The 18,869-nt window shown below is 35.7% G+C and overlaps 1 protein-coding gene across 1 annotated transcript in view; it reads left to right on the top strand.

The window, feature by feature from the left end:
* Positions 1–18,869, top strand: part of LOC139690688 (uncharacterized) — a 521,571-nt gene that overhangs the window by 282,862 nt on the left and 219,840 nt on the right. The window contains exons 4-5 of the mRNA XM_071588191.1: positions 5,683–5,940; positions 11,265–11,355. The gene's annotated coding sequence lies outside the window, so the exon portion shown is untranslated. The remainder of the gene's footprint in view (positions 1–5,682; positions 5,941–11,264; positions 11,356–18,869) is intronic.

The following is an 18,869-nucleotide window of genomic DNA, read 5'->3' as shown; positions in this document are numbered from 1 at the left end:
AATTATAGGTCGTCTATTCGAATAGATTAGCATCTCACTGAATTTAAATCTCTTTTCAGGAAATTTGGAAACTATGACATTCATTGACGAATGTTAACATGTCGATGGGTATTTTACGTATACATGTATGTTTAAATTTTAAATAAATCAAATTAATTTGTGTAACTATGAGCCACCATTACTTAGGTGCAAAAGCTACATTAATCTTAGTAGACGCTTAATGTATGCAATGGCCGCATTAAAGCAAAAATCTAAGCAAAAATGTAATGTAATATTCAACAAATCTTCACAAATTCAGCAAATTTTCTCGTCCATTCTCTTCAAGGACAATATCTTTTCAATTCCACGCGTTCCTTTTTCTATCTAGTCTTATTATTTTCGGAATTATTAAATTAAAAATGACCATATTTAGAGTGTCGACCCATCCGTAAATCTGGGTTAATTCCGAAAATTTTCCTCTCTACTCTAAATGAACATCCTGTATTTATATTAATGCTATTATATGAGTTCCCTTTTAGTCAGTGAGTCATCTTCGGCTACATATGTTGAATACTTTATTTTTGTTTTAATTGAATTATCTGAATATAATAAGAAATTGTCATAAAAGATACTTTCTAATGACCTTCTTACTTATTTTATTGCTTTAATATATTTATGAAACAGTCATAAATAGTTTTTCTTTCGAAGAATTTTCAACTTCCTCATCATATTTCTTTGGAATTTAGAATTAAGTACGCGTAGCAATTATTTTTAAAGTTATGTAAAAATGTATTTTGTCGCCCATTTCCAACAATTTTTCTTCTTAACATGTCTCCATGAATATTCTTTTAAATCTAATTAGGTTCATTAATTTTCTAAATGAACATATTTCACATTTTAAATATATTTCCCTAGATACTACATTGATTCAAATGTTAAACTTGAAAAAAGATTAGATTAGTTAAAAAGATTAGATAAGTTAAAAAGATTAGATAAGTTAAAAAGATTAGATTAGTTAGATTTTTAGAAGTGGATTCAGTACAAATATGCTTCCCGATGATAATAGCCTTAAAAAACTTTTAAATATTATGGTAAGAGAAATTGCTTTTGTGTCAAAAACAGACATTCTCATATTACAAATTTTGCTAAATTGAGTCATTTTTTGGTACCACATTCCAATTTTAAGTCAATAGTTGTCCGTCAATTTTTCGCTTGTAATTTAGGCTGTCTACTTGATCATTACATGAGGTTAATTTTATTATTTCATTAATCTTTTCATAGTTTGAATGAACCTTAGGGATTTTCAATGACCAAAAAGTCGTTATAGCAGTAATTTATAGCACTCGCATCATGAGTGCTTGCTTTCTGCTGGCAGTCCTAACATATACATGGAGCCCTTCAGCAAATATTTATGCATAATTTGTATCTGTAATAGCGCTTTTTGCATAAACTGATATCATGAAGTGGTAAAGCACATAAAGAATTGTTTACGCATGAATTCTTCTGAAAGGGAATGGAGGCAGGAATGATGTAAATACGACATTCTTTCCGTGATGAATTTAAGTCCGCAATTTAAAATTCCGTAACTAAGTGATTCTTTTAATTACTCTAAATACCTATATATATATATATATATATATATATTTATTTATTTATTTATTTATATTTATATATTTATATAGATATATAGATTTATATATATATATATATATATATAGATATATATATATAAATATAGATATTTATAAATATAGATTTATATATATATATATATATAGATTCTGTAAGATATATATATGTAGATTATGTAATATATACATATATATATATATATGTATATACATGTATGTGGGTTGTGTGTGTATATATATATGCATATATATATATATATATATATATATATATATATATATATATATATATATATATATATATCTGCCTGTGTGTACTGACTCTGTATAGTTTGCATATAGGTCTTCTGCATGAAAGGCATTTTTTTCCCTTTTGCAAAAAAACTTTTAAATACTACGCATTCTTTTCTCTGTTTAAGTTATAATGTTATGTTTGGCTGAACGTAAAAAAGCACTGGCAGTTTAGATTCCATTGAATTTCATGTTTTGTTTAATGATTCAATTTGCTACCCAATTAAGCCAACTGATTAAGAAACACTGTTTTCATACTAAATGACCCTTATTTATGTATAATCTCTATCCCCGGTTTTACAATTTCTCGTTAATCTAAAGGTTAACTTTAACCTCCGATCAAGGTCAAAACGCAGTTTTCTAATGCCTATTTAAGTTCAAAATCAACCGTAAAACAGCTCAATGTCTGACTAACAGTATTATTAAGTTAATAATGTCCACATCCAGTAATAAGTGATCTCATTTCTTTTTATTTTTAATGTTTCGGTAGTTTCCCTATCTACGTTAACCTTCTCATTAGCTAATGAATGAGATTAAGGGACATTATAAAACCGGGACTAAATACTGTTAAAATACTTTACACTCGTGTAGGACTAATTTGGAGTTCTACCGTTCATAATGGGACTACTTGGGAACTCATTCACTATTAAAATTTGGTTAATAATGATGATAGGAGTAACTATGTTTATTTCAAGTCATAGTTGCATTATAGACATCATCAGAATTACAAAATTTACTCATTCTATTGATGAAGTAATGAGAAATAAAATATAAAATACTTGAAATAAGGCTAATTTAGTAGCCTGTATAGCACAAACAACTAGCAAAAGTAAAACACTGTGGCAACGGAATAATTACTTAAAATACGAGGTTTCCCTAACAAAATTCATTAGGTTTATTGACAGAATACAACGGGTCTTATAGTATAAAGTCGTCCAACTTAGCTTTAAATTGTGGTGTATTGTATACTGTTTTATATATTTCGGAATCATAGGAAATGATTTAGCCTTACTCTGTTACGGTCCATAAATAGCTACTTTTTTGGTTTAGTATTAATGTGAATAACAGGTCGACCGCTCCTATGACTTTCATAGGCAAAACAGTTTTGTTCGCATGATATTATATTGCAGTAAATAAAATGACATTACACGTATGAAGAGCTTTTACTGGCTAAAAAACGGTTTGACATAACCAAAGTTTAACATATACCCAAAATTAATATCATTCACTGGTAGTAATGGAAACGGGAAATTAGAATAATATGGATAATTTAGAATATATGAAATTATGGGAGGAGGTCTTCTTTGGAAAAATTGTATTACTTACGTTTGGGTAATAAAATATTTTAAAGACTATTTCAAGAGTGATTGATGGTGAATCCCCAAAACCTTTACAGAATTTTTTTGCCAATTAGCGATTCTTTATTGGAGAATCCCTGTGCAATTTCACTTGATTCGTAATGTATTGCATTCAAAATAATTAATTTTAGGTTCACCAAATTATGCAAGGATTTTGAAAAAGCAGAGTACAATATGCCCAGGACATTATGGGAGTACCAATGATGCCTCATTAAAATATAACACGTTCAAGGAAATTGTTTCCGGCGTGACTTTTTGGAAATACTTCATGATTCAGAAAAACTCAAAACTTTTTTTTATCCCACTTAAAAATCTTTATCACTGGACTCAGGTTACTCACTCATCTCTTTCATTTATTCCAAAACGTTGCACAGCAACAAAACCTGAGTCGCGTAATAAAGATTTTCGTGTGGAAATACCAACTTTTTTGTGTTTTTAACCAATATGATATTCCACCGTTGGAATAAAGAACTCATTCATACTCTGGTGCACCTCGTTAAACATTGAGTTTTAAGGAGAAAAAAGGGGACATATATTGGTCCTCGTTCCTTCTTTCAAGTCCTGCACTTTTAAGTTTTGCAATGCTGCGCATCTGTGTATTCCTTTCTCTCTGATTACTGAAAACGCTCGGGAAATTTCCACTTAACCCCATTCGTGGCGCCAGCATTAAGTGAAACCATATTCTGGGAGCAGATGCATCCTTCCGGGAAAGTGTGTCTTATATAATCTCCTTTACACCTAATTAACTATTCGGACGACAGCTGTCAAGTGTGCCACGTTTAATGAGATGACAATGATGGCGCCAACTGTGGCGGCGAAAAAAGGGATTTCTCGTTAGCAGAAAACTTTTAATGTATTCCTTTAATTGTCAACTTCGTCGATTTTTGAAAAGAAGCATCCACGTTAATTCCACAAATCCGGAAAATACGTGTAGGCGGAAAAGACATGGTGGTGTAGTTTGAGTCATACTAAGTCTTGAGTAAATTTTAGGTCCATGTCCAATATATCAGTCGTTCCTAAACTGTAGGGAAGCGCGACAACAAATCATATCGCTAAGATTCACTGCCAGTTTTACCAAGCTTCGATTACCAGTTAATGCATGAAATTTTCAAGAATGAATCCATGAAAGATGGGTTTATGACCAACTTTAATTATATCATCATATTTTATTTAATTATATAATCATATTAAAACTTATTAAATTTGTTAGGAAATAAATATAAGGTATTAGTGCTTAAATTAACGTCCTTATTTTTAATTTCTTCAAATTAAATCCTTATTAATATAAGTAGTAGATAAATATTAGTCATTAATTGCAATGAAAGATCAATTTATTTGACCTCATTGGTAAGTTTGGTGAAGTGAGAATATGGTAGAAAGTAGAATGATTATCTACTCACTGTAGGGCCCGAGTTCGATTCCGAGCAACGCCTCAGTGAGCTCAGTGATTGTTCGGGAACCCTGTTGAACCTTCGGGTTTATAATGGCGGTTTGGTTTGGTGGGGATCTGATAAATGTCCATCAGGGCACCTGTATTAAATCATTCCTCACTTCATGACAAGATTTTAAACTCTGAATTCATGTTAACGATATAATAAACTCATGATATTGTGAAATTTAAAATATAATTCAATATATGTTAAATTCAAGAATATTTTAAGAATTTTATTAAAGATCACCAAAACATAAAAATACTCTGGGCTACATTTGACTGGATATAAGGAAACTTCTTTGCAAAGTTAAGGCATAAGGGACTTTGATATCACTTGGGCTGATATTTAGAAAATAAGTAAGTATTTGAGACTGATTGGATAAATATGTAATTATGGAAGTAAATAATGCCCAGAGAGTAGAATGGTTTGGGACGTCACTTTGTGGAAGCGATTCATATCGGAAAAGAAAATACTTAGTTCTTCCAAATATATTTTGTTAGGCACGACTTACAAAGTCATCATCACCCCAGAGAGATCCCCTGTAATTACTCATGCCCAATTTTTTCAGAAGATAGTTAATTGTGGTAGGACTGTTGTCTAGAAGTGAAATAGGAGCCCTGCCAAGAATGGGCTTGATAGTTGCCAAGTTGGGCTTGGGCTCAATAGCTACCTCTTTCACTTCGAGGAAATTATTGTTATGAACCTGACCTACGCTGGAATAATAAACCATGTGGTAAAAATAAGAGAAATCATTAACAGCCTTCGAAGCTAATACGTATGTCAATGATCGTTCTCCTCTTGTTCATTCCGCGATTACAGCAAAATATGAGCTCCCTAAGCATCACTGGCGAAAAACCGTATATACCTCTTATGGACACTTCTTCATTATTACGTAATTTCTGGCTCAAATACCAACAGCTTCTGACGCTTGCATGCACTCGTGATGCCTCGAAATAACGAATCTCATGCAATGGCAATTCTATCTTCCAGTCTCGACCCCCAGAGGAGAAGCACATCATCCTGGCGAGTCACCGGAAGTCTTCGGTCCTGTTTCGTCCCTTTTGATTTGGCGGATATAAAAAGTAAAGGAGAAAGAAGAGGCGCCACCGGGCCACTCGGCAAGACGCCGTAGAGCAGGATTCGAGGGTCGAGGTCGACGCACACGGCCGGACCCTCCCAGGGGCTAGCTTGCCTCCTCTAACGCCTCGTCGTCCGACGGGATCCTCGGTAGGCATCGTAGTTTCTGAGGTGAGTGTTTTTTTCTTTTCCTTACTCTTTTTATGTCAAAGTCTTGTGTCGATGCTATCTTTCTATTTCCCTCGATTTCTTTGAGGATGATAATCTCCTTCGTTTCCTCCGTATACTTTTATGCTTTAGTGTTTTTCACATCAAACACATATCGTTGAGAATTCACCATCAACTTTGAGCTCGACTGAGCTGGCGCACTCCATACTTGTTCGTGTATTTTCATTAAATTCAACTGATCCCTTGCTATTTTATTCGTCAGTGAAAAGAACTGTCATGTTTTTTTTCAAGTTTTCAGCATATTTCAGGTATGTAAAGGAATACAGAACGAAAACTCTCCCCACCTTGATATAAGTAGAATTTCACGGGCTATTTGAATTGAAAATAATGAAAAATAATCGATGAAATTATATAAACCTTGGTGTTTTGGAAAACTCCACATCAGAAATTTATAATATGATGGTTTACTAATGAGTGTTGTAAAACAGAATGCATTCCGTTCAATGCTTTTTTTGATGCTGCTGGTTCCAAGGTACGATTCAAACGCTAATTTAATGTTTCACATCAATCCAATAAGTTGATTGCTTGGTTTTCTCGGCAATACTCCGCTGCGTTTTTTATTTGGAATTTTTTTGGCTCTCAATCTTCTGCCTCCTATTTTTGATATTTTATTTCTATTTTTAGGTCTTTTTACTCTATTAAATAAACTTCTGTGAAATATTTCTATCAGATTTATTTGTCATTTTATGTAGTTAGTAATAGTAATGGCAAGACTCTCTAAGTAGTATTGGCTTGTCAGCGTATGTTAAATGTTCCATGAGATATTAAACGTAATAAATGGCGAGATAGGGAAGACCGTAAGTGATTTCGACGTCCTTGTTGTTTTAGAGTTTTCAAGAATGATTATATTTCTGTATAGGTATATTCCCAACCTCTTATATAATTTATCATTTACTGATGTAATATGTAATGGGGAGCTATGAGAGAATGAGATGACGAGAAAGTTGGTCACTGTGAGTGCCTTGGTGACGTTTCACTTGAGTACCGAAACATAAAGACGTTTTCCATCCAAACGAAAATAATTTTTCTCATCTCGTCAAGAGATATAAGGGGCACAATATAATAGTATTAGTTCCACACCTTGGTAATGAAATATTGGCCAACAGCTAAGAGTCATCGTTGCATAACTGCTTCTACACCGTCTACTATGAAAGCTCCCTCGCCAATTGGCTGCAAAATATAAATAAATATACTTGAGTTTGTCATCCCGACGCACGAGAAAAAATACTCCCAATCTCTTTGTCCTCTCAGTCTTTTCACGGGTCCATATCTAAAGAGAAGAGAATGGTATGGAAAAAGGTCTCCTTTCTTCCAAATTATTCTGTCTTTTTTTTACCTCACTTCGAATTTCTTCCCGACATCGTGGCTTCTCGGAGGTGTGGAAACTGAGGAAGGTGACGTAATTCTTTCCTCCGGCCTATTTCCAGAGAAAGCGCCCTGACGCGTAAAGGAGCAGGAACATTTTAGGAAGTAACCCCTTTCTCTCTTATTGTTCTCGCTCCGGTGACGGTATAATAAAAAACATTGCGCCACGCTCTCTCTACCTCACACTCACCGACTTTAGAGATGGATCTGAGTAAAAAAAATATAATCGTTTCGTTATATCAACCAATTTGTTACTTTCATAGATTCTTGCTATCCGGGAGAATAATTTCGCTGCTCTGATGCCAAACAGAGAAAGCCAAATTTCAGTTTAGCCGAGGCTTCACAAATTATAAAAGCATTGTCCACAAATCGTTAAAATGAATGCGATCGTAATCTTAAGTTAAATAGAACTTTTCTGAAGTTGTGACTAAATCACGTTTTGGAACATTGTCGACGAAAAGTATTCATTCACGTTTACAGTAATTGCACTTACCTTCGGTGAAAAACTAATCAATACTGTTAACACGATTTTCACATAAAAAATGGAGTCGTTTTACATTTATTATACAAACCGGAGATTCCGACTGAGATTGATATTTTCGCAAAAGTGAATTGCACCTGATTTTTCATGTGATTTTCCATACGTTATAAATTATCATAAGTAAAAGGAAATATATGTACGAATTTTTTTATGGAGGCTACTGATACATAATAGTGTTGCAGAAATTCAATGTGCTATATTCACTCTGTGGGTCGTGGTAGTACAGTGGGTAGAGCATTGGACTGCTGACCGGAGGGTCTCGGGTTCGATTCCCGGGTAAGGCACTCTGGGCACCTGCAGCTCCACCCAAGCTATGTGATTTTCCTGGGAAACCATAACCGGCACAGGGAAAGGAACTGGCCCCCCTACCCTGTTGTGTGAAATTTCACACGCCGTCGGGCTTAGTACTGGGTGAACTCTACCATCACCTACTAAACCGACCTGGTTGAATACTGTGTTTATGGTTTTTTTATATTCACTCTACTTAATTGTTAAATCTATAATGTTTTGTATTTTACCATTTTTTTTATTAAAACTTTCATTGATTATTGCATTATAAGTAATCTATGTCATTTGTTTTTTTGTAAAATTTGCTTGTCCAGCTTGAAAAAGCCCTTTTCTATGTTGCACACAAGTACATTATCATCAATGGGCAAGCCAAGCCATTGACAAGCTAATATTTGAGGGACCGGTACAATTATTTGTAAATCGCCGTTGTATCTGTAATATCAAATGTCTGTAGAACTGTAATATTAAAAATTTCAATTAAAAATATTTTTCTTCTGAATAAAAAAAAACTTTTTACAGTTTACGCACAGCGCTTCATTTTCTATTGTTTTATATTATTCCTTAAAAATGCTTTATTTCATGTACCTGGCCCTATATTTCTCTAAAATAGTTTCTTTCATTTCACATAATAGAGGACCCTTGTTTCATGTAGTCTCTACGACAGTGAATTGCAATTTTGATGCTATTGAGAAAGGATTTTTTTATTCATATTTTTTATTGTCATTTAATGTATGTAAATCAATATATTAATTGCTGTTATGTCACTCATAAGATACATGTTTGATGGATACATTGGAAATCAGAAAAAAACGACATATCGGAGAAAGATCTGATTTATTGACTTGGATAAAGTTTATAGAAGAATCCCTGGATTTGTCAAAACTTGTTACGAGAAGAAAAAAGTGTGACAGGGCTGCTGGAGAACATAGGATGCGATTCTCTCCAGACTCAAATAGTTAGAGAAGACTAATAATCTTTGACGGGTACAAACCTCGCTCGCGGAGTTTACTCCAAACGCATTAGAAAATGTCAGTTCTCCAAACAACGGGCTCAAACCCAATTGATTTAACTTCTCTTTTCTCTATCGCACATTTCTAGACCACAGTAAATCCCAAGCCTATAGGGTTGATCAGCGGAAAAATCTCCGCATAATTATGTTGATTATGTCTGCCCATTGATTTTACGAATCCATCGCTTTAATTTATAAACACATGAGAGATTTGTCAGCATCCCCTGCCACACTTCTTTGTCACTGGCCGCAGGGCACGATGCTGATGTTCACTCATTCCTAATCCCGTCGCGTCTGTTTCTCACATTTTCATCTTCTTTCCTTCCGGACTTTTATCTTTCTCCTTCAAATTTCCTCCGCCATTTCGATCTTTCCCCGAACCTCACTCCCAGCCACAGATGGTAGGAGGTGGGATAGAGGGAAGAAAATGAGTGAGGAGGGTGGGAGAGCGGGTGATAAATTCCCTCAACCCACCTGCTATCACCCACCCAAACCCCCATGAAGGAGGAAGGGGGTGGGGAAAGCGAAGGAAGGAGAGAGGGAGGAAGGGATTTGAGCGAGGGGGGGGGAGGAAGTGTTGGTGGGATCGATTTCAGGAACGGCATCAAGTGCACGTTCACGCCCTCGGAGAATAAAAGTTGTCCCCGACGGAGCACAAAGTCGGATTAAATGCCTGCTGGTACACGTTTCCCAATTCGTACTGCTTGCACGAGGTTATCAGAATTTTGATCGGTCCGAGCGTAAAAGGAAGTAACCTAACCCGCGTCATAAATCAAGCGATCACAGTGGCTTTGCAAGGGTTTTACGCCGGGAAGAAACTGTCGCTCTGACTGCCCGGTGAAGACTCCCACCTCGGCGAAAAGGATTCTATGAGGTGACCAATCATGGGTGCGGTGGGTAGCTGCGATTTTCCTCAACAAATTCAGATTGAGATGAATAGGTGGACAAGGTCCTGGGTACAGTTTATTCGTTTGAAAATATAACCTTAAAGCGTGATGTGATTACGCAATTTATTTCAGAGACTATATACTGAAATGACGTAAAACGTAAATGATTAATTTCATCGAGCTTTCAAATGGACCATAGGAGTTTTGTTTCCTAGGAAAATAATTAGGATTCTGATTTTTTGCTTTATAATTTGCAGTAATTGTCGTTAATTCTGAGGAAATGCAAATTAAATTTGAGGAAACATGTTCTTAATTGCAGTTTTTAATAGTTTCATCATGATGGGATTTCAATAAGGGTACATTTTGTAACATCATTCAAAATTACTGCTATTGAAGTTACTTCTGTGCTAAATATTCCGCTGAAGATGGAAATGAGTCATTTGCAGCCAGAGTGTGTGAAATGATACTTTTTTTCTACCTGCGTTCAGTGAGATTGCACCTGGATATCTTAAATTCATTATAGTTATTGATAACAAGTAATTAATTTTTAAGGATTAAAAAGTAATTTATATGCTTGGCCAAAAGTTTTTTTTCAATTCGTATTTATGTGGTAATTAATTTCATCGATAGGACTTTGGGAAGGAACATTAATCTACATATGCACTTTAATGAGATATATGGACTTTGTATAAGGTTTTTAATTATGCTAGAAACCCATCTAGACAAACATGAATCAAAAGGTAGAGTTCAAATTTTCAATGCATTCCCTAATGGTCGTAGTTAAAAGGAGTCACCTAAGTGCCTATTTTAATCTCTCATGTAATTTAAAGTAATACAATTCACTAAATAATTTCCCTGTTGATCTGTGCGGAAAACTTTCATTAGCGTATCAGATCAAGGCCTCTGTAATCAACATTGGTGGAGATAATCTCAGAAGTTGTGAGAGAATTATTTCCAGAATACTCTTATAATCTCGCTTCAAAAACGCAGACCGTTTGGTTTCTATCTCATAAGTATTTATCTGATTGATTGATTGGCATTGGGTTTATTCGTCTCCAGGTATTACGAAAGAATTCCATTAAAACGTTCCTGATTTCAGTAGAAGAGCTGAGCACAACGTAGAACTGATCTTTTTTTTTTAGATCCCCTCTAATCTTTGGTTTTATTTATTTTTCAGGGAATCGCCGCCGACGTTGCCGTCTCCCAGGAGCGAAGTAGGAATTTCTTTTAGATTCTTCATTCTTCCAAGGGAAAAGGTTTACACAAAGGTTGGTTTTGTACGGATTTGTCTTCTTAAACGAAACACTGCTTCACTATTGATACGTTCTGTTAACCCTTATTCAATCCTATGTTTTACACTGTGCATGGTTATTGAATTACCGCTTTCGCTGTGCGTCTTTTTTTATTGCGAGGAAGAATTTATGTTTTTTCTCCTCGTTTTCTCCAATCATTTGCCAAAAGTAACTATCATAAGGTAGGTACACCATTGTAAAATTACAATTATTGTTTTTCTCTTTATGAAATCATTTTGAAAATTTTTGTAACTTTGTGAAAATTAAGGTTTAAATCTAGGTCCTTATCTGATAACATATATCAATATGATCTCCGAACTTTGATTAATATATAAAACTCTTTGAATAATGTTTTATTTGGTTCTAAAGACAGTCTGAGCTGAGAAATAATTATTCATTTCCACTTCTCTAATTAACTTTTCTCGAAAATTAATAGATCTTGTTATTGCCTAAGAAGGATTTAAATTTGGATTCTGGTTACCTTTGGCCCAATATTGGAGTAATATCATTTTTTAAACTGCAATTTATCATTTAACTCTGACGAGGAAACTCTCAGATACCTTTGCCATATTTTTTAACTAAAACATAAATCAACCAAGTTTATAGAGAAATTCAAAGTCAAATCAATACGATTTTCCGCAGAGTAAAAGTTTCTAGGCGTGAGAAAGACTTCCTGTACTTCTACTGGTTTTGACTTGGTGTTTACTGTAGGTGACAAATTTTTCAGTCTTATTGCACTTCGAAAATCTCCAACTTTGTGCTCACTCAACCTTTTAAATATCATCCTTAGGTATGACGACATGGAAATCACCATTGACTTTCTTCTGTTGCAGACATTTGGATTGCTGGCAGGTTTTCCTGCTATGAATATATTTTATTTCTTTTCCTTACAATCTAATTCGTCCAACTCAAGGAATGGAGAAATAACTTTCAGGAGTTGATGGAATCTATTCATCAACACTCAATAATGACTTATGTGTCCACACGCTGCAAAGCCTTTGCTTTTAGCGATGACTAATAGGTGACTTTTAAGTCCGATTTATTTGTATTCTATAACGTCAATTTTTTGTCTTGATACTTGATCGAATTAAATGTTACTTGGTAGCTACGTTGCGTGAAGTACCTTGTTCTTGCATGTTTTTTAGGCTATTCAAAGGTATTATACAAGTCCTCTGGTGAATTTGACTCAGGACATATCACGAGTATGGCATACATTTATAATGTTGTTGTTCTTGCACTGGACAAATTTCCGTTAAAAATATCTAAAAGTATTCTCTTGATATATTTTATTTGCATTTCTATTGTAAGAAAGTGCTGATTGCTCAGTAGTGAAATAAAATTACCCATCCAGTAATGTTTCAGTAAAGAGTTAGAACTGCGTTAAAAATTAAAAATCAGAAATTTTCTGAATAGACGTCGTCCAATACACACCGTGAGTCGACGAAAATATCGCATCAAAATCCTCTATTCTTAGACAGGAAACAAACGTGGTCATAAAATAAGTAAAGCTCTCCTGGCTCGTATAATTTTATTTGAATCCCAAATGGGTCTCTACGTCTTTCACAGCCGTTAAGCTATATGCATTGAATAACTAACTTTAATTTTTAAGACTTTCTATGACTTTTTTTCAGACTAATGAGTTTTACTTGCCATTGTTCAGATATAGAAACACGTACATTTTATGTGGCAAGGAGAAAAATTCTATTAAATTGAGGAAATTCAGAAAATAACAAATTCTCTTAGAAAATGTTTCAAAGAATTCTCTTCTTCGGGTCTATTTAATCGACCTTCAGAAGGTAAAATAATGATTAGTGATAACTTTATGTTCCTACTCCAAAATTATTCCGCTAATCTATAGCGTGAGGATTTTAATAACTCTATTTGCGTGTGTGTATAGAATAAAAGGTGAATGATTTTAACGCTATGAAATTGCGGCATTTTAATGAACACTTAACGGATAACTCTGTTAAAAGTTACTCTTTCGGCAGCTCCCTCAGTTTCTTGGAATTTAAAATATTGTTTTGCTACCGATTGTTAAGATGTATCAAATTTAATTATGAACACAAATATACTAAAAGAAATTGAAAAATAAACAACTTAGCTTTTCCACATAGAATGTTTTATTTATGACTTAGGTTTTGTTATGATATAACATCTTCTGAGTTTACCATAACGAAACCTAGGAATGTAATTCGTAAATGAAAATTTTCAATGTGGAAAAGCCAAGTTGTTTATTTTTCAATGTCAATATGAAGATTTTCCACCAGTCACGCCAGAAACTGTTTTATTTATACTAAAAGAATTATAAAAGCTTTATTTAGCTTCTGTTGATTTTCTTAGGATTGCGAGGAAAAGTGGATAAACCGGGAGGATAGGAAACTTTCATGATCGTGTTTTACTATAAATTCTGGGCAAAAATTATTTTTGTATTTTGTGAAAATAACACAGCTCATTTTGTGATTCACAGATCACAAAAATTGCTATTCAAACCTTTTTCATTAAGCATCTACCGTCTATTTTTGTGTATTTATTTAGACCTTAAGTAGATTATAAACTTAAAATTACAATGAAATTACAACTATTATCACATAATTACTCGTTCTTATTAATTCAACCGTGGACTCGGAACTTTGTTCTCCTGGTATTTAGGGACGAAAATGTGCTTAACTGAGACATAAAATATAACAATTATTAGCTGTCGCCAAATTATAAATTTCTACTATTGGACATATTTTAGATGTTATAGATGAATTTTTGCTAGGTAATATACTAGGTATATATCGTTGGAAAGCCAAGCTGCACAAGCCACATAATTGAACTTTGCGGAAACGAAAAAAAAAAAATTCTGAAACAAGCAAGAGAAGTTTGGATTGAAAAAATGCGGGAGAGCGGGGTGGAGAAAGGACGAGCGAAAGAACGCGAATGAATTGCTCGGTTTATCGAGTGTGAACCAGGATGCAAGCCAAGGATCTGTGATTTGTGGCTCTCCTGAGTGGGAAATGGTTCGCAACGACCGAGAGAAACGATTCGCCCACCGTTTTGAAAGAGCTCGTTGATTACGCAGGCTGGCTGGCGGGGAGACCTTGGCCCGGCTTGGAGGAAGTGCACGTCTAAGTTTACCTTTCCTAGACACCACCTTCTCGCCTCCCTCCTTCTAACTCGTATTTATTTTGTTATTCCGCGCGTGCCCGCAGGTTTTTCTTCTCGTTCCTGCTGGCGGGTGACCTTGCCCGGGGACTAGGGAAGGAAGCAAATCGACAGATGGCCGAAAGAATCCATCTTCGGGGAGAAAGGGAAGATAAACGGTATCTCCGTGGCGTTGTTTGGACGGTTGATGATGCAGGCAGAGAAATGTGGGAGTTGGGTCGCGAGTGAAAGGTAGCCGGAGGGATGAGCTTTAAATGGGCAGGGATTGGGATGGCCGGATGAGGATGGGATATAAATGACGGGCGGGGTACGTCACTATTATGGTGGGAGAAGTGAAAAAAAAAAATCCCGCCGGATCCCAGCACGTTCGTTCCCAGTTCGCTCGAATGAAGAAAAAACTGCTGTAATTCATCTGTCGCGGTAGATGTATGTTTCACGACCCGTGATGGTTGTCTGTCCACTGTCCATTATTGCAGGTAAACATTTGAACTGAAACGTGATGTTTATTAAATGATGGGGATGATTGTAGGTAACTGTGTAAATGACGTTCTTGCTGCATCCGTGTGCATTGAGTGACTGAATTGGACACTGAAGTGTCTCAGGTGAAAGGAAATGACAGTGGATTTTTGCAGTGAACATCAAACAGGTATTAAAAAGAGTTCGAACATTGGAAAAATTCGAGTGGATTGAATTCAGATAGATGCATCCGTTTCATATGAATTAGGGTCATCCAGAGATCCAGATCATTGTCACTTTCAATCAGAGCTGTGGAATAATGCTAAAAAAATATATGTTTATATAGCAACGATTTTGCAAACATCATTTTATTTTTGTTATATTTCTCTGCAGAAAATATTTTTGTTTTTTGAATCTTTTTAATAAACTCTATGAAATTTTCAAAACTCCATTGCCTCAAGGTTTGTTCTAACAACAATACCAGCTGTAACTGTTACATCTGTATATTTCAACGGGTTCGATTTGAAACTGAAGCCAATTGCTGATGGTTCACTTCTTCGTTATAGTGAATCTCTCTCCACTATTTCATTGTCAGTGCACGCCAAAGTTATCTTTTAACCAGAGCACTCATATCATTGTATTATTAAAATCCACGGTACGACTATTTAATTAAAGATTCAGAAAGGTGATTGATGAGACTCCCTTTGGATACACCCGAGTGAGCGTTAACTGTATTACTCGTAACTCCATTTGTGACGACCTTTGGTTGGTACAACATGAATTAATAATTATGGGCATTGGTCATTATAAGTGATCGGTAGAGATTCGGATATATTTTGCGCACATTTATCATAAACGCTCTGAAAAAAGAGTTCATCAAATATGGTGCATGAGGACTATTCGCTAACTTCTCTCCTTTCCGTAGCAGTGTCCGTGTTTAGCCCAAGTATTTCACACAATACCTCCAGGTAATCAGTTGATCATAGTTGGTCTTCAAATTCCGTTTAGATAATGGATAATGCATTGCTATGAAGTAAATTATTTTGATTTCACCTGATGATGATGCGCAGCATCGAAACTATGGTCGTGGAATATTAAATCTTTATTGTGGAAAATTTAAGTGTCTTTTTACCCTCATAAATTATTTCGAGTTTATTTTGAGGACTGAGATTCAAATAGAATAGCACAAGTAATATTACGACTATCTCCTCCTATTTTATCCCTGTTCTTTTGCCCTTCATTTTAAATATACCTGTAGGTGCATAAACGTTTATTTATTTAACTATTTGGTTTAATTGTTTTAAGACCAAAGGGAGTGCAAAAATCTAGTCTGATTCTAATACCCGTAATCGTCGCTATACCATTCTTCCTTTGTTGTTCAATGAAATATTTCTCTTCAAATATCCCGAAAACGCCTCGTTCAGTAACCTTCGTATTTAACGTTTTAACCCTAAGAATCCTCACTATCTGCGGGTAACAGTGTGTAAGTGGTAAATAATTTAGATGGAAAACGTGACGGAAGGAAACGTATGATATAAGGGGTTAAAGGAGTAGCTGGTTAAGCGACAGAAGGTCGACAGAGATAGGAGGGGGAAGGTATGAGTGAGTGTATTAATGGAATGGAACGATTGAGGTGAGCTCACTTCAGCTCACCTCACGTGACAGTGTCAGGTATTTTCATCGGAGGGCAGTGAAAGTGAATATTAGTTAATTTGTAATAGTTTCATTCGAGGAGTAAAAGTCGGATGAGGTATGCGCAGAATGAGACTCGAGGGCGAAAAGCAACCGGATCCGTGCACACTTCGGATCGAAACCGAAATAATATCCTGGTAACTAACTGACCGTTGTATTTCATTCGTCATGATTAGTACAATACATCTGTTGAATGATGAATAATGTCGCTTGGTGAAAGAATTCATTCAGTTGTTCATTTTTACAGTACTTGTAAGTATGTATCTTTAGTCGCACTTTGACTTATTCTCACCCTGAAAGATTGTAGCATATTGCAAAATCATTTGTAGATGATGGATGGTGTGAGCTGTATCTTTTTTTAATGTGTTACAATATCATAGGCGTTGCATGGAACCTCAATAACTTATTTTCGGATTGTAACTATATAAATCTTTTCCCTCAACAAACCCACCTCTGAGGCTGAAAATAACCAGATTCACCCAAGGAGATTTTAAAATTTAAGAGTTTTGTTCCAGAGAGAGAAGTTACCACCCAGGGTTTTATTTAACGCTTCGAGTGTATTTCACTTCGCAACCAGGACGAATCGAATCACAGGACTCCTAGTTTATTCTCGCTACGCGTCGCAGTTCCTTTTCATTCGCCGTTCCCCTTGAGGCTCTCTTCTATCCTATTCGTGTCTCTGTTCATTTCGCCCATCCATTCTTTCCCTCTCTCTCTCGCCCTATCCATTCCCCGTCTCACTCACTCTTTCTCTCCTCGCTTGGAATTTACGACCCCCATCTCGCGTCCGAGAAAGACAAACCAGGTGGAGGCCGATGTGGTGTGGCACTATGCCCTCACCATCCACCTTATAATTCAGGTCTCTCTCATTTCCTTTTAACCTCTTCTCTCTCGGCCCCATTCCTTCCACCTCCTAACTGCTTTCCCGGGTACGTCTCCTAGGGCTGAAGAAAATGAAGCAAGAAAACTTTTACGCCCACCTCTTCCACAAATCGTAATCCTTTCCCCCTTACCCTCTTCTTCACCACCAACATCGTCGAGTGACTCTTTGAAACATATTCTATCCCCCTGGCATCTCCGTCGGTGTGGCCACTTCTGGTTAAGTTTGCGTCACTGACAATGACAAATCATCGAAAGCGAAGGTCGCGAAGCGAAAACTCTGAGTCAGCCGGTGAAATAATTAAGATGCCTATTCTATTACGACAGAATTTCGCTCCTTCCTTGTTTAATTGGATTCTCTCTGCAAGTTGCTTTTTATGGTATCCTTTTTTTAGATTGTGCCCTACTTTAAATTGTTGCCTTTGCGATTGAAGTAATTAAACAATTATTAACCTTTAATTATATATCCATGCATATATATATATATATAGCATTTAGACACGGCTATATATATATATATATATATATATATATATATATATAAACACCCTGCCATGGGCTACAATCTTGACTTGGTGGAAGGGCTTGCGCGTTGCGATGACCCCTAGAGCTGTGCTGGTAGGAGTAATGATAATTGCTCCAGTTGGGTCATCCATGCCAGATGGGTCGAAGGTTAGGAGGCAGACAAAAGGTAGTACACAATTTAGTTGCTATGAAATATGGCGTACGTTTCATAAAGATAAGGTTGGGGTGGCGGGTTAGAAAATGGAATGTAGAAGCATTAGATGGATTGAAAAGGAAGGAGTACCAACAGGCGGTAGAAGAGATCAAGAAGGATGGTAAAGAGCTAAATATTATCGAAGAAAAATGGGAAAGTATCAAGAAAGGGTTATCGAAAGCCGCAAAAGACACTATTGGAACCGTTATCGGAAAATGGACCAGGAAACCGTGGATTATGGATGAGATGATTACAAAGATGGATGAGCGGAGAACATGGAAGAATTTAAACACAGAGTTCGGCAAAATGAAGTACAAAGAATTAAATAATAAATTAACAATAATAATAAATAAACTCTAAAACAAGGTTATATAACTATCGGGAAGTAAGAAGGGAAGATCTATGCTAACAGTTAGAGTAGTAGTAGTATTTAAGGGAGGCGACCGACTGCTGAGGTCATTTGCGCCATAGGGGATGGACAGGAAAAGATGAAGGTTGGAGAGAAACCTGGCGTCGGCAATAGCCTACTCTTAACGAAAGGCGCCAAGGGGTCCGCAGCTTAACGTCCCATCCGACGGACGTCGTACTCACTCAAAGT

This window comes from Hetaerina americana, unplaced genomic scaffold (genome assembly GCF_022747635.1).
Source record: "Hetaerina americana unplaced genomic scaffold, ioHetAmer1.1.p SCAF_3, whole genome shotgun sequence".
In the NCBI taxonomy this organism is placed as follows: Eukaryota; Metazoa; Arthropoda; class Insecta; order Odonata; family Calopterygidae; genus Hetaerina; species Hetaerina americana.
Note: the sequence above shows the minus strand (reverse complement) of the source record. Positions and strands in the feature narration are given on the sequence as shown.